Genomic DNA, 13,423 nt, shown 5'->3' on the forward strand with positions numbered 1-13,423 from the left:
GAGCAGTCGAGAAAGACATCGCCCACCTTTTCAAATCAACCTATGACCTCTCCTGTAATGTAAAGATGCATCCCTGTGTGCAATGGACAAAGGGATTACAGTATCCATTGTATTGCTTTTGGAAGTAGTGTATAAAAAGCCTGTTGCTGCCAGGCCGGTCAGAAGACTCTTAACGCTATCTACCTGATTAGCGGAGGACTGGACCAGGAAGCGCATGCGAATATTCTCACGTATGTACATTGACTGTAGCCATTTACTCTGTTGTATTGTAGTGTATAAATTGTATTGTTAACCCCCTTTCAGATATATACTCTGTGGTGTCGGCACCAAGTGTTTAACTACAAATCGGTGTTGTGTCCTCTTTTCCCTGCTAGGGTTTGAAGTGTATTGATAAGGTGTGTACACACTGCGGGTACTTTGTACCGTCAGCGCTGTATAAGGTTTAAGGTGTAATATCATTGCATTGCATTACTACTAAGGTTTAAAGTATAACTCTGGGTGTGTGCGCGCTGTGTGTACTTTGTACCCCCAGCGCGGCGTTTGTACGCTAAGTCCGTACAAGCTACGGGACTCTGTATGCAAATAGCGTACAAAGTACGTAGAGTGCATATTAAGTCTAGCGGCCGCAGCGGCTCCATGGTAAAAGTGTGTTTAAAGGTATAGCTTTATGGTTTAAGATAATATCGACATTATCAACCAACAAAAATTTCAGCCACAACTGCCAGGAAAATTGTTCCGGATGCAAAGAAAAATCCACAAATAACTTCAACTGAAATACAGGACTCTTTGAAAAAAAGTGGTGTAGTTGTTTCAAGATGCACAATAAGGAGGCATTTGAAGAAAAATGGGCTGCATGGTCGAGTCGCCAGAAGAAAGCCATTACTACGCAAATGCCACAAAGCATCCACTTACAATACTCCAAACAGCACAGAGACAAGCCTCAAAACTTCTAGAACAAAGTCATTTGGAGTGATGAGACCAAAATTGAACTTTTTGGCCACAACCATAAACGTTACATTTGGAGAGTAGTCAACAAGGCCTATGATGAAAGGTACACCATAATGTGAAACACGGAGGTGGATCGCTGATGTTTTGGGGATGTGTGAGCTACAAAGGCACTGGAAACTTGGTCAAAATTGATGGCAAGATGAATGCAGCATGTTATCAGAAAATACTGGAGGAAAATTTGCACTTATCAGCCCGGAAGCTGCGCATGGGACGTACTTGGACATTCCAACATGACAATGATCCAAAACACAAGGCCAAGTCGACCTGTCATTGGCTACAGCAGAATAAAGTGAAGGTTCTAGAGTTGCCATCTCAGTCTCCTGACCTCAATATCATTGAGCCACTCTGGGGAGATCTCAAACGTGCAGTTCATGCAAGACAGCCCAAGAATTTACAGGAACTGGAGGCTTTTTGCCAAGAAGAATGGGCAGCTTTACCATCTGAGAAAATAAAGAGCCTCATCCACAACTACCACAAAAAGGCTTCAAGCTGTCATTGATGTTAAAGGGGGCAATACACGGTATTAAGAACTGGGGTATGTAAACTTTTGATCAGGGTCATTTGGGTAGTTTTGATTGTCATTATGATTTAAAAAGAGTAAACACAGTTGTTTGACAATAAATGGCTTCACCCAACCACTAACCATGAGTGAAAGCAAAGTTTGTGAGTTAACATTCATATTCTCTGGCAAATGGCCAGAAAATCACAAATTCTGCTAGGGTATGTAAACTTATGAGCACAACTGTATATATATTTATTTGAAGTAGGGGAAAGATTGTCAGAACCTGAGAAAATTGACTCATGGATTTGCGGCATTTAGCATAAGTATTGTGTAAAAAAAAAAACCTACAAATAAAACGCCACTTTCACCCCATGGGATTAAGTTAAAATTGAGTTGTTCACTTGAGCTGAAGCGGGTAGCTATACATATGAAGGGCTGGTCATGCATATCAGTGCTAGAAGTTGATGTAAACACACAGGAAATTGCTGAATTTGAACGGCTTGTAACAGAATTAGACATTTGGCTTGAATGCAATGGTCAAAATTTGCTCTCAGAAACCAGATGAATCGAAGGAAAAGTGTACAGAATTTGGTGAATGTACACGAAGAAGAAAATGTAATGTAGCAAAATTGTATAGCATTGTTCGGCCTGCTATCTGTGCTTTAGGACATTATAACAACTGCAAATAATTTAGCTTTGTTAGAATCATGCTTAAATGATGAAGAGATAATTAAATTGCAAATAACACTGCGTGGAACAGGTTTGCAAAAGCAGAATTGGGAAACTAATGTTTTACAGCCAGACCTATGTGTTAGACCAGCTTGACTTATGAGAATATAGAAATTAGTCTTTGATTTTTTTATTTATTTATCAGAGTTTGGATGTGTTGCAGAACATGTTACAGATTTATTTTAATCCACATTAAATTATGAGACAGTGGCATCTGTTCACATGATTTGTAATGAAGTGTACAAAATGATAAGTTCTAACTGAAATATGGTGAACATGTGAATAGACCACAGGGAAAGCTGATACTAAAAGGCATGTCTTCTGACATGGTAAAATGTACTCATATCAATGAAGGAGGTAGGTCTAGAGAGCATTGTGTAAATTTTTTCTGACGATATTACAGAGGGGATGCCGAGTCTCTTCAGAACGACTTAGTTAAACTAGAAGCATGGGCAGCAAAATGGAGAATGAGATTCAATACAGACAAGTGTAAGGTAATGCACTGTGATAGCAAGAACAAAAATAAGACCTACATATTAAATGGAGTAATATTAGGAGATTCTGTACTTGAAAAAGACTTAGGTGTTCACATAGACATCAAACTAAGCAGCAGTACCCAAAGTAGGATTTCAGCAAAAAAGGCTAATAAGATATTAACATGCATAAAACAGGGAATTGATGCTAGGGACGAGAGTGTTATACTCCCATTATACAATCACTAGTGAGGCCACACCTTGAATAGTGTGTGCAATTTTGGGCACCATACTACAAAAAGGATATCCTGGAGCTAGAAAAGGTTCAGAGGCGGGCTACCAAACTAATTAAGGGCCTGGAGACGCTGGAATACGAGGAAAGGCTTGCAAGGCTAGGCATGTTTTCATTGGAAAAGAGGAGACTAAGAGGGGACATGATCAACATCTACAAATATATAAGGGGACAATACGCAGAGCTTGCGAGGGACCTGTTTTTAATAAGATCAGCATAGAGGACACGTGGTCATTCGTTTAGGTTAGAGGAGAGGAGTTTCCGCACAATGAGGCAAAAAGATTTTTTTGCAGTAAGGACAATACGTGTTTGGAATTCACTGCTTGAGAGAGTAGTAACGGCGGACTCAGTTAACACCTTTAAGATAAATTCCTACTGGATAAATTATCCAATATATGATATTCAGGGATATGGTGCTAGACAAGTATTATAGTTAATATATCTAGTCCTAAACTAAAATACCTAGTCCTAAAATAAACTGCATTGGAGACCTCAAACAGGTTGAACACGATGGACAAATTGTCTTTTTTCAACCTTAGATGCTAAGTTACTATGTTTTCCCGTTACCTCACTTCTTGCAATGCGAAATCAAATTATTCTAAACCTTGACATACTGTACAATAAACCTTGTTTGAGGAAGTGGTATTAAATGAAACATGGTTGGTTCCAGAAGTCATCACATAGGAGTTAAGGAAGACTTCATTTAAATGGGACTGCTGTAGCCTGCTCCCATGAGATTTCTGATGAAATAAATATGAAAAATGAAGGAAGTTTTTTCATAAGCAGATGATTAATGTAAAAGATGCTTCCTGCTCATCAGCTAATTGTAATGGAAGGGTTGGTGGGTACTCACTGGTTAAAAACATATCAACATCTATGGACAAGTGATTTATACAAACAGACAAACTGATTGGGGGTTTCTTGATTACAGAAAACAACAGATAAATGTTTTTCATATAAATGCTTTATCTTTGCAGACGAGCGTATTGTGAATTGCACTGAAAAGTTTACTCCAGTGTATATCCAAAAGCCTCCTCAGTCAATTGTTTTGACACAACTGTAATATACAGTAAAGTAATCAACAGCACCTATAAAAACTAATTTACCAAACACAATAGAAATAGAGAAGAGAGACTGACTGCGTATAATAGAATTGCACAAAACATACTTTAATGAATGGGAGATGGTCCTTAGAAAAAAAGGTGATGTATGAAAGGTCATGTTCCATATATTATACTGCAGATACCTGCTGGGCTAGACAAATTAACACCAATATTAGCAGAGATACCAGAACCAGCGATATTAAAGTTATACTGTATGAGCAAAGCTCCATTGTAATAGTAAAACAGACAGAAGTATTGGTTTATAGTGGATTATGCTACATTTACACATAAAGAGATTTTGTGGACCTCTTTTGCAGTAATGCAGCCAATTGTCAAAACTATGGGGGAAATTCAGACCTGATCGCTAGGCTGCGTTTTCTCACAGCCTGCGATCAGGTCTGAACTGTGCATGGGTATGCACCACAATGCGCAGGTGTGTCACATGGATGCAAAGCGGATCGCCGCTCAGCGATGGGTTTGTGTGATGGATCCGTTCGCACGGGTGATCGCAAGGAAATCGACAAGAAGAAGGCGTTTCTGGGTGGCAACTGACCGTTTTCAGGGAGGGGTTGGAAAAACCCAGGCATGTCGATGCGTTTGCAGGGAGGGGTCCTGATGTCAATTCTGGTCCCGGACAGGCTGAAGTGATCACAGCGACTGAGTAAGTTCTGGGCTGCACAGAGACTGCACAAAATCAGTTTGCACACTTGCATAGCTAAAATACACTCCCCCTGTGGGCAGAGACTATCTGATCGCAGCAGTGTAAAAATAGCTTGCTAGCGATCAGGTCTGAATTAGCCCTTATATGCACTGCTGTCCACAAGTGGAAGATCAATATGGACATTCTGATGTGATATTTTGAATGGTTCTATAGGTATAAATGTAACACTCATGACTGAAAGCCTCATTAACAAGACCCCTCCACTTAAAGATGTCTGGATACTCCATAGAAAACCATGCTCTAGCAATAATAACTTTAGCAACAGTAGAAAGACAGAAAATATTTATAAATAACTTTATTATATTGGTAATCTAAGTTGAGACCAACAAACAACTCTTGTGTTTTGACAGGGTAAGCATAGAGGCAGTAACCCTAATAAGTGTCCAGATCCGGTTGCAAAATTGAGGGCACAAGTACATTCCCATATAAGATGTCAAAAGCCAGTCAGGGGACCCACATTTGGGACAGTTTGCAAATACCCATTTGAAATAATGAAAGATAGACACATAGTAGTGAACCTGTTGGTACATAACACATGGAGGGGTGTCTTAATGGAACCATGACACTGCCCCATTTTTCATCAGAAAGGTATTACAAATCAACTTCCTATTTCAACTTTAAAGGTGAGAGAAGGTTTGGAAGAGAGTGAACACTAAGATCGTTATAAAGAAAGGAGACCAACTTCCTAGAACCTAGTCAAAGAAGCATAGTTTTCACTGGGGAGCAAGAAATATACAGTTGCCTGTTACCAAGTAGGGAATGCACAGCATGGTGAACCTAAAGGTATTTATAACAGGCCATATTACAAAGGATAAAATTCTCCCACAGTTGCACAAAGGATTAAACATACCATCACAATAAATCTGCTCCACAGAGGAGGTACTATAGAGTAACCAGTTATAATCAGAGCTGAGTATGCCCAGTTCTGAGTAGGAGCCGAGTAGAACATTGGAATCTACTCCTTCCTCTGCATACAAATCCTGTGCAAAACACCAGCAAAATAGGGCTTGATACATCAATGGAGCTAGACCCATGGGTACAAATTTAGAGAAAAAAAACCTGTAACAGAGTAAGCGGGAACCCAGTATACTCATTCAAAAATTCTGTTAAGTTAAATAAATGAGCACACTGAGCTATATACAGTAATATAATCAGAGGTTAGGAAGGCCCAAACATCCAGATGCTTTAGTTTTAGATAGTATACAGAAACCAACATGTGCTCTTCTGTTATCCCATATAAATGAGGAGACAATTCTATCAATAGCATTACATAATGTTTTAGGAATATAAATTGGAAAGTGTTGGGGAATATAGAGCATAAGAATTTTGTCAGAATGATCATTTTAAAAAAGATTTATATGCCCAGTAACCAAAAGTAGAAGCTTTTTTAGAACTTAATTTAAATTGGTTGGCAACAAGGTCAGTATTATTCAGTATACATTCTTTGGAATGAGGAGTCACCTAACCCCCCCCAAAAAAATACTCAGGGACCAATGAAAAGGGCAGGAACGGAGATGGTCAGCCATGAACAGAAACATTTGTGAAAAAGGAATAGTTCAGCGCATCCCTAGCTAATTCTTATCTGCATAGATGTTTCAATAAAACAATCTAGAATATTCCAAAATGAAGATATACAGAAATTGTGATATGCAAATTCTCAGAGTGTATAGAAATAAAATTATACAGTAATTAAAATAAGCTTGTTCTCAGAATTGGATATAAAATAATATATTAATTTTATTGTGAATAAAAACCATGAATAAAAAATATAGAATGAGGAATTCCTTTAAGAAATAAGTACCGGTATAGAGGACTCCAAAACATATAACATGTAAACAATACAAGACAAACAAATAAGGAAAGTTTTTCTCCTGTGGGTACACTGACAAGCGGTTTACCCCACTAGGAATGATAGAGATTTGCAGGGCAGTGATGGTGTTCACTTAATGCCAACCAATGTCCTTATAAGATTAACTCTCTGGTTTCCAGCCGGGATAGCTAAGTCCAAAAACCCTTAATAAACTGGATAAAGTCACTCACGCTGCTCAATAGCTGAGGTTATCTTCCTTATATTCTCAGTCCTTTGGTTAGTAACACTGTCTCTGCTCCTAATCATGCATTGATATTTAGCACAGGAGTGCTGACTGAAAAGAGGTGTTAATTGGTCCTACCGTTATACGGTGGGGAAATGAGGGTCCTGTTCGGAGTGTGGTTTCCCAGTCCCCGAGGTGTCCATGGTGGCGGTGGTGTTCGTCTGCCGGCAGACGTCCCGACAACCCGCACTTACTTCCGGGTGGCTGTGTGAAGCGGCTCTGGCAGCTTGCTTCTAGACGGCTGTACGGAGCGGGATCCATTGCTCCACGAACGACGCATTTCACCTTACACAGAAGGCTTCGTCAGGATTGTGGAATAATGGATTAGACAAACCAACGCTATTTAAATGCTTTCCACGGGCTCCATTTTACTTCCGCCCTCAATACAAATGGAATTACTGGCATCCTTGCCCTTAGTGCATCATATATATTAATAAATAATGAAATAGACATAAAAAACCATACACAACAAACACAAGAACACAAGAGAACACAGACAAACACGCATCTATATGGATAAAAAATTATTATAAATATTACTGGTATCTATATATATATAAGTATACTCATAGAATTTAATTTATTAATAATGCTATATCTTTTAAATTAATTATTAGTTCATTTACTTCTAATACCTGTTGCAATGTGTGCAGTACAAAAAGGGATTTATTTGGAAAACAAGAGATTTTATATAACCTATGGCAGTAGAAGATGTGTAAATAACACAGAGACACACGTCTGTAAATATAATACATATTCAAAAATTTATTATAAATATTACTGATATGTATAATGATATCTTATATAAATAAATTAGGGAAAATGAATTTATTGATAGTGCTATACCTTCAATTATACCCGATTAATAATTAATTCATGTGCTTCTAATATCCGTACAAAAGAGATTTATTTAATTAAAGCGAGAGATTTTATCTATCACAAATGGCAGTAGAAAGCATGTAGTTTTTTTGTATAGGTTAAAAATATATAAGTTAAGTACCAGATGTGCGTGAATAATAGAGAGGACCACATGATAGACAGATTGATAAAATATAAAGACATGATCTAAGGGTGGGTACAGGGGTGGTTTTAAAACCTTATTATGGATATTGTTTATGGCTACCTATTTGTTTTCATCTTAGAAAGGGTATAATTTCCATATCCAGGTTAAGTCCCCTAGGCGCCATAGTACCCATTTCATATATCATCCTTGTCTCTTCTTTTGATAGGATATCTTCCATATTTCCACCCCTCAGGGGTCTTCTGATCTGCTTCAGTCCAATAAATTACAAAAGTCCCTGATCCGAATTATGTGCTTCTTTAAAAATGTATCGGTATACTATGATTTGTGCGCTCGTTCTTAATATTACATAAATGTTCTTGTATCCGGATATGTAATTTTCTCTTTGTTTTGCCAATATACTGTAGACCGCATGGGCACCACAGCATATATATGACTCCAGAGGTATGGCAACTCAATCTCTCCGTGATGGTAAACACTTTCTCATTGGATTTGGATGTGATAGTCCTGGTTGTTCTTGTTGAGTTCTGTCTAGTTTTCTTACAGGCTGTACAGATACCACAACGTGAGAACCCCTGATTATTCAATACTTTATCTGTTTTCAATGTCGAAAGTTGACTCCTAACCAGAGAAGTCTTAAGGGTGGGTGCTCTTCTGTACACCAAACAGGGGCGAGAAGGAATTTCATCTTTGAGGTCCTCATCCGTCTTTAAGATATGCCAATGGCGCTGGAGACTGTTTTCCAAAAGTTTACTTTGAGTTGAGTAGTCAGATATGAAGACCACATCTTTTGGGCCTTCTACTTGTTTGACCTTATATTTCAAAAGGTCATCTCTCTCCATTCTGCTGATTTTCTCTTTCTCTTTTTCAAGGTTTATCACATTGTAATGTTTCGCCTTGAAGTTGTCCAACATAATTGACGACTGTTGTTCAAAATCAATTGGTCTGGAGCAATTTCTCTTTACTCTTTTGAACTGCCCCCCAGGGATGTTGGTTATCCAATTCTTATGATGGTTGCTCCGTGCAATCAAATGTGTGTGTTTTGGATTCGGGTGTTTTTTTTTTACAAAAAACCCTCAAAAACAGCTTAAATCATAGAATTTGGGGGTCATTTTGATCCCATAGTATTATTAACCTCAATAACCATAATTTCCACTCATTTTCAGTCTATTCTGAACACCTCACACCTCACAATATTATTTTTAGTCCTAAAATTTGCACCGAGGTCGCTGGATGACTAAGCTAAGCGACCCAAGTGGCCGACACAAACACCTGGCCCATCTAGGAGTGGCACTGCAGTGTCAGACAGGATGGCACTTCAAAAAAATAGTCCCCAAACAGCACATGATGCAAAGAAAAAAAGAGGCGCAATGAGGTAGCTGTGTGACTAAGCTAAGCGACCCAAGTGGCCGACACAAACACCTGGCCCATCTAGGAGTGGCCCTGCAGTGTCAGACAGGATGGCAGATTTAAAAAATAGTCCCCAAACAGCACATGATGCAAAGAAAAAAAGAGGTGCACCAAGGTCGCTGTGTGACTAAGCTAAGCGACCCAAGTGGCTGACACAAACACCTGGCCCATCTAGGAGTGGCACTGCAGTGTCAGACAGGATGGCAGCTTTAAAAAATAGTCCCCAAACAGCACATGATGCAAAGAAAAAAAGAGGTGCACCAAGGTCGCTGGATGGCTAAGCTAAGCGACACAAGTGGCCAACACAAACAACTGGCCCATCTAGGAGTGGCACTGCAGTGTCAGGCAGGATGGCACTTCAAAAAAATAGTCCCCAAACAGCACTTGATGCACAGAAAAATGGAAGAAAAAAGAGGTGCAAGATGGAATTGTCTTTGGGCCCTGCCACCCACCCTTATGTTGTATAAACAGGACATGCACACTTTAACAAACCCATCATTTCACCAACAGGGTTTGCCACACGACTGTGACTGAAATGACTGGTTGGTTTGGGCCCCCACCAAAAAAGAAGCAATCAATCTCTCCTTGCACTAACTGGCTCTACAGAGGCAAGATGTCCACCTCCTCCTCATCGTCCGATTCGTCACCCCTTTCACTGTGTACATCCCCCTCCTCACAGATTATTAATTCGTCCCCACTGGAATCCACCATCTCAGGTCCCTGTGTACTTTCTGGAGGCAATTGCTGGTGAATGTCTCCACGGAGGAATTGATTATAATTCATTTTGATGAACATCATCTTCTCCACATTTTCTGGAAGTAACCTCGTACGCTGATTGCTGACAAGGTGAGCGGCTGCACTAAACACTCTTTCGGAGTACACACTGGAGGAGGGGCAAGTTAGGTAAAAAAAAAGCCAGTTTGTGCAAGGGCCTCCAAATTGCCTCTTTTTCCTGCCAGTATACGTACGGACTGTCTGACGTGCCTACTTGGATGCGGTCACTCATATAATCCTCCACCATTCTTTCAATGGTGACAGAATCATATGCAGTGACAGTAGACGACATGTCAGTAATCGTTGGCAGGTCCTTCAGTCCGGACCAGATGTCAGCACTCGCTCCAGACTGCCCTGCATCACCGCCAGCGGGTGGGCTCGGAATTCTTAGCCTTTTCCTTGCACCCCCAGTTGCGGGAGAATGTGAAGGAGGAGCTGTTGACGGGTCACGTTCCGCTTGACTTGACAATTTTCTCACCAGCAGGTCTTTGAACCTCTGCAGACTTGTGTCTGCCGGAAAGAGAGATACAACGTAGGTTTTAAATCTAGGATCGAGCACGGTGGCCAAAATGTAGTGCTCTGATTTCAACAGATTGACCACCCGTGAATGATGGTTAAGCGAATTAAGGGCTCCATCCACAAGTTCCACATGCCTAGCGGAATCGCTCTGTTTTAGCTCCTCCTTCAATGTCTCCAGCTTCTTCTGCAAAAGCCTGATGAGGGGAATGACCTGACTCAGGCTGGTAGTGTCTGAACTGACTTCACGTGTGGCAAGTTCAAAGGGTTGCAGAACCTTGCACAACGTTGAAATCATTCTCCACTGCGCTTGAGTCAGGTGCATTCCCCCTCCTTTGCCTATATCGTAGGCAGATGTAGATAAGCTGAAGGCTGCATAAGCCTGAGGCCATATAAGCGATCAACTTTTTGTGATTGGTTGTTAAATGACTAAGCAGTTGCTAGGCAGATCAGTTGTCCCGGTTGGTTTTTTCCTATTGGATTAGAGGGTTGTGCATCAGGATGAAGAGGAGGGTCTTAGGTTAGTATATAGGGGGTGGCCATTTTGCTAGACTCCCTCTTGCCTTGCAGTTTATGCCCAGGAAGGATAAGTACTATTGCTTATTTCAACTGCCTGCAAACTGTTTTTTGAATTTCATTTGCCTTCTCTAGGGCATTATAGCGTGCTGTACCCCCTCTCTGTGTGGTCATTGCCTGCTTTTGCCGACGCCTCCCCCCTCTGCCATGCCTCGTCCCAAACGTGCAGCTCCCCCCCCCCCCGGCGCCTCAGGGATGCGGGGAGCGCCTTCCGCTCCCGCTCCCCGAGCATTGCGCCACAGAGAGGACTTTCCCCTGCTTCAGACAGGCGGCGGGGACGGGCAGTCACGGCCCGCTCCCCTGCCGCACGGAGACGGGCGGCCAGCGGCCGCTTGTCACGTGGTGCGGGGGCGCGCGGCTCGGCCGAGCCGCGCGCACCGGCGCTAGCAGCGGGTCGGGCCTCTCCCCTCCCTCCGGCTTCGGGCTCTTGCAGTCCTTCTCCCCCGGCGGCCAGCGCTCATTCGTCACATGGCGCAGGTGCGCGCGGCCCGGCCGGGCCGCGCGCCCCGGCGCCCCCAGCAGTGCAAACACATCCTCACCCTCATCCGGTCAGTGCCTCCGGCCCTCCTCCTCCATCCCCGCGGACGGCTCTCGGCGGCGTCCTGGGGGCACAAGCAGTGCCGGACGGCCGCGGCAGAGCCGCGGGGGGCGAGGGGGGGGTCAATCTTCAGCGGGGTAATATGAGCCCAGGACAGCGGGTAGCGGCTCCCGCTGTCCCCGGGACACCACAGGGCCCCAACCTACCCCCTTCCAGCCAGGGGACTAGCACACCTCAGGGTGTTTTGTATAACGTGCGGCCGAGTGTGGCTGGGGCGGGGGACGTGGCAGCGGCTGCCGCCACACCCGCCCCGGCGGCGGCCATGTGGCAGGGTTTCCCCCCGGCCTCGGGGGCCTCCTCTAGCACCCTCTGGCCGTCAGCCGCCCAGCCGCCATTAGTGTTGCCCCCGCTTGCAGGGTTTCAAACTCCTCCCCACGCCCTTCCCGGTCCTTTTCATTTCGGGTCCACGCAGGCGTCCGTCTCGGCGGCTTATATTACGCCCGGAGGGGCGCTTGCGGTAGCAGCGCAGCAAGGCTTCGCGGGGAGCCAGTCCTTCCCCGGGGGTTTTGCGTGGCCTTCGGCACCAGCATTTCCCTTAGCCGCCAGCATGCCTTCCATGGGCTTCATGACGGTGTCCGGCGCACAATTTTCCCCGCACGGGTCCAGCGCGGGCGCCGGCGTGCAGTCCACGTGGTCGGTCGGTGGCCCCCGAGTCGCGGTGCCTTTGCCGGCCTTTGCGGGCCTGCAGTCAGGACAGGCACCGGGCGGTGGGTATCAGGTGGCACAGAGTGGGCCCCCTCTCCCGGCGCCCCCTCATTTCCTTCCGGCGTCATACGGATGGGCGGGGGCAGGGGTCTGCCCGCCGCATACGGCGTGGCGGCCGTCTTACCCCGCGAGTTTTGGTGCAGGGCACGGGTCGGCCTTTACGCAGTCGTTCGGGTACACCTCGGCGGGGGCCCCCTCGCTGCAGCTGCCGGGCGGCCATCCGCCGCAGAGCGGAGGGGTGGGCCCTCCGCCTCCGCAATTGCGGCCAATTGTTAATGATGTCTTGGTTCCCCCTGTGCCTGTTGTCCCCTCTTTTTCTCCCTCACAGGTCCCGTCTAATTCAGGGGATACGCCCGTCACGAGGCGAAGATCGCGGACGAGCGCAACTGCGAACGTGGAGGTACGGACATCAGCGGAGGCGGGTGCAGCGGACGACGCGGTTCCGGGTCCTTCGAACTCCGGTGAGCAAAACATGCCTTTACACGTTTCTACTTGTAGTTCCTCGTCTTCTAGCAGTGTGTCATCCGGCTCTCCGCGGCGCCCGCGTAAATTAGCTAGGCTCATCGCGCGGCGCATGGCTAAGGAGGCGCATAAGGTGGCCGCTCCTGCGCAGGTGGTCCCCTCTGACCCCCCCCGTTACGGCGAGATGGTGCATTGCGCCAACACGGCAGTTACAAGGGGGGTTCGCAAGCGCATGCGGGAAAAAATCCGTAAGGGGAAGTATGTAGACATATTCACCCTTACGGAGGAAATGCGGCAAGGTTTTGACGCAGCCAAGAAGCCGGGTGGTATGGGGGAAAATGCGTTTCGCAATTTTCACCAGTGGCTGCGTGGTTTTTTGGTGTTCATGGCTTGCTACACGGAATCGCGTCCCTCGGAGTATGCCAACTTGGTGAAATATT

Source organism: Pseudophryne corroboree, chromosome 4, assembly GCF_028390025.1.
Source record: "Pseudophryne corroboree isolate aPseCor3 chromosome 4, aPseCor3.hap2, whole genome shotgun sequence".
Lineage (NCBI taxonomy): Eukaryota > Metazoa > Chordata > Amphibia > Anura > Myobatrachidae > Pseudophryne > Pseudophryne corroboree.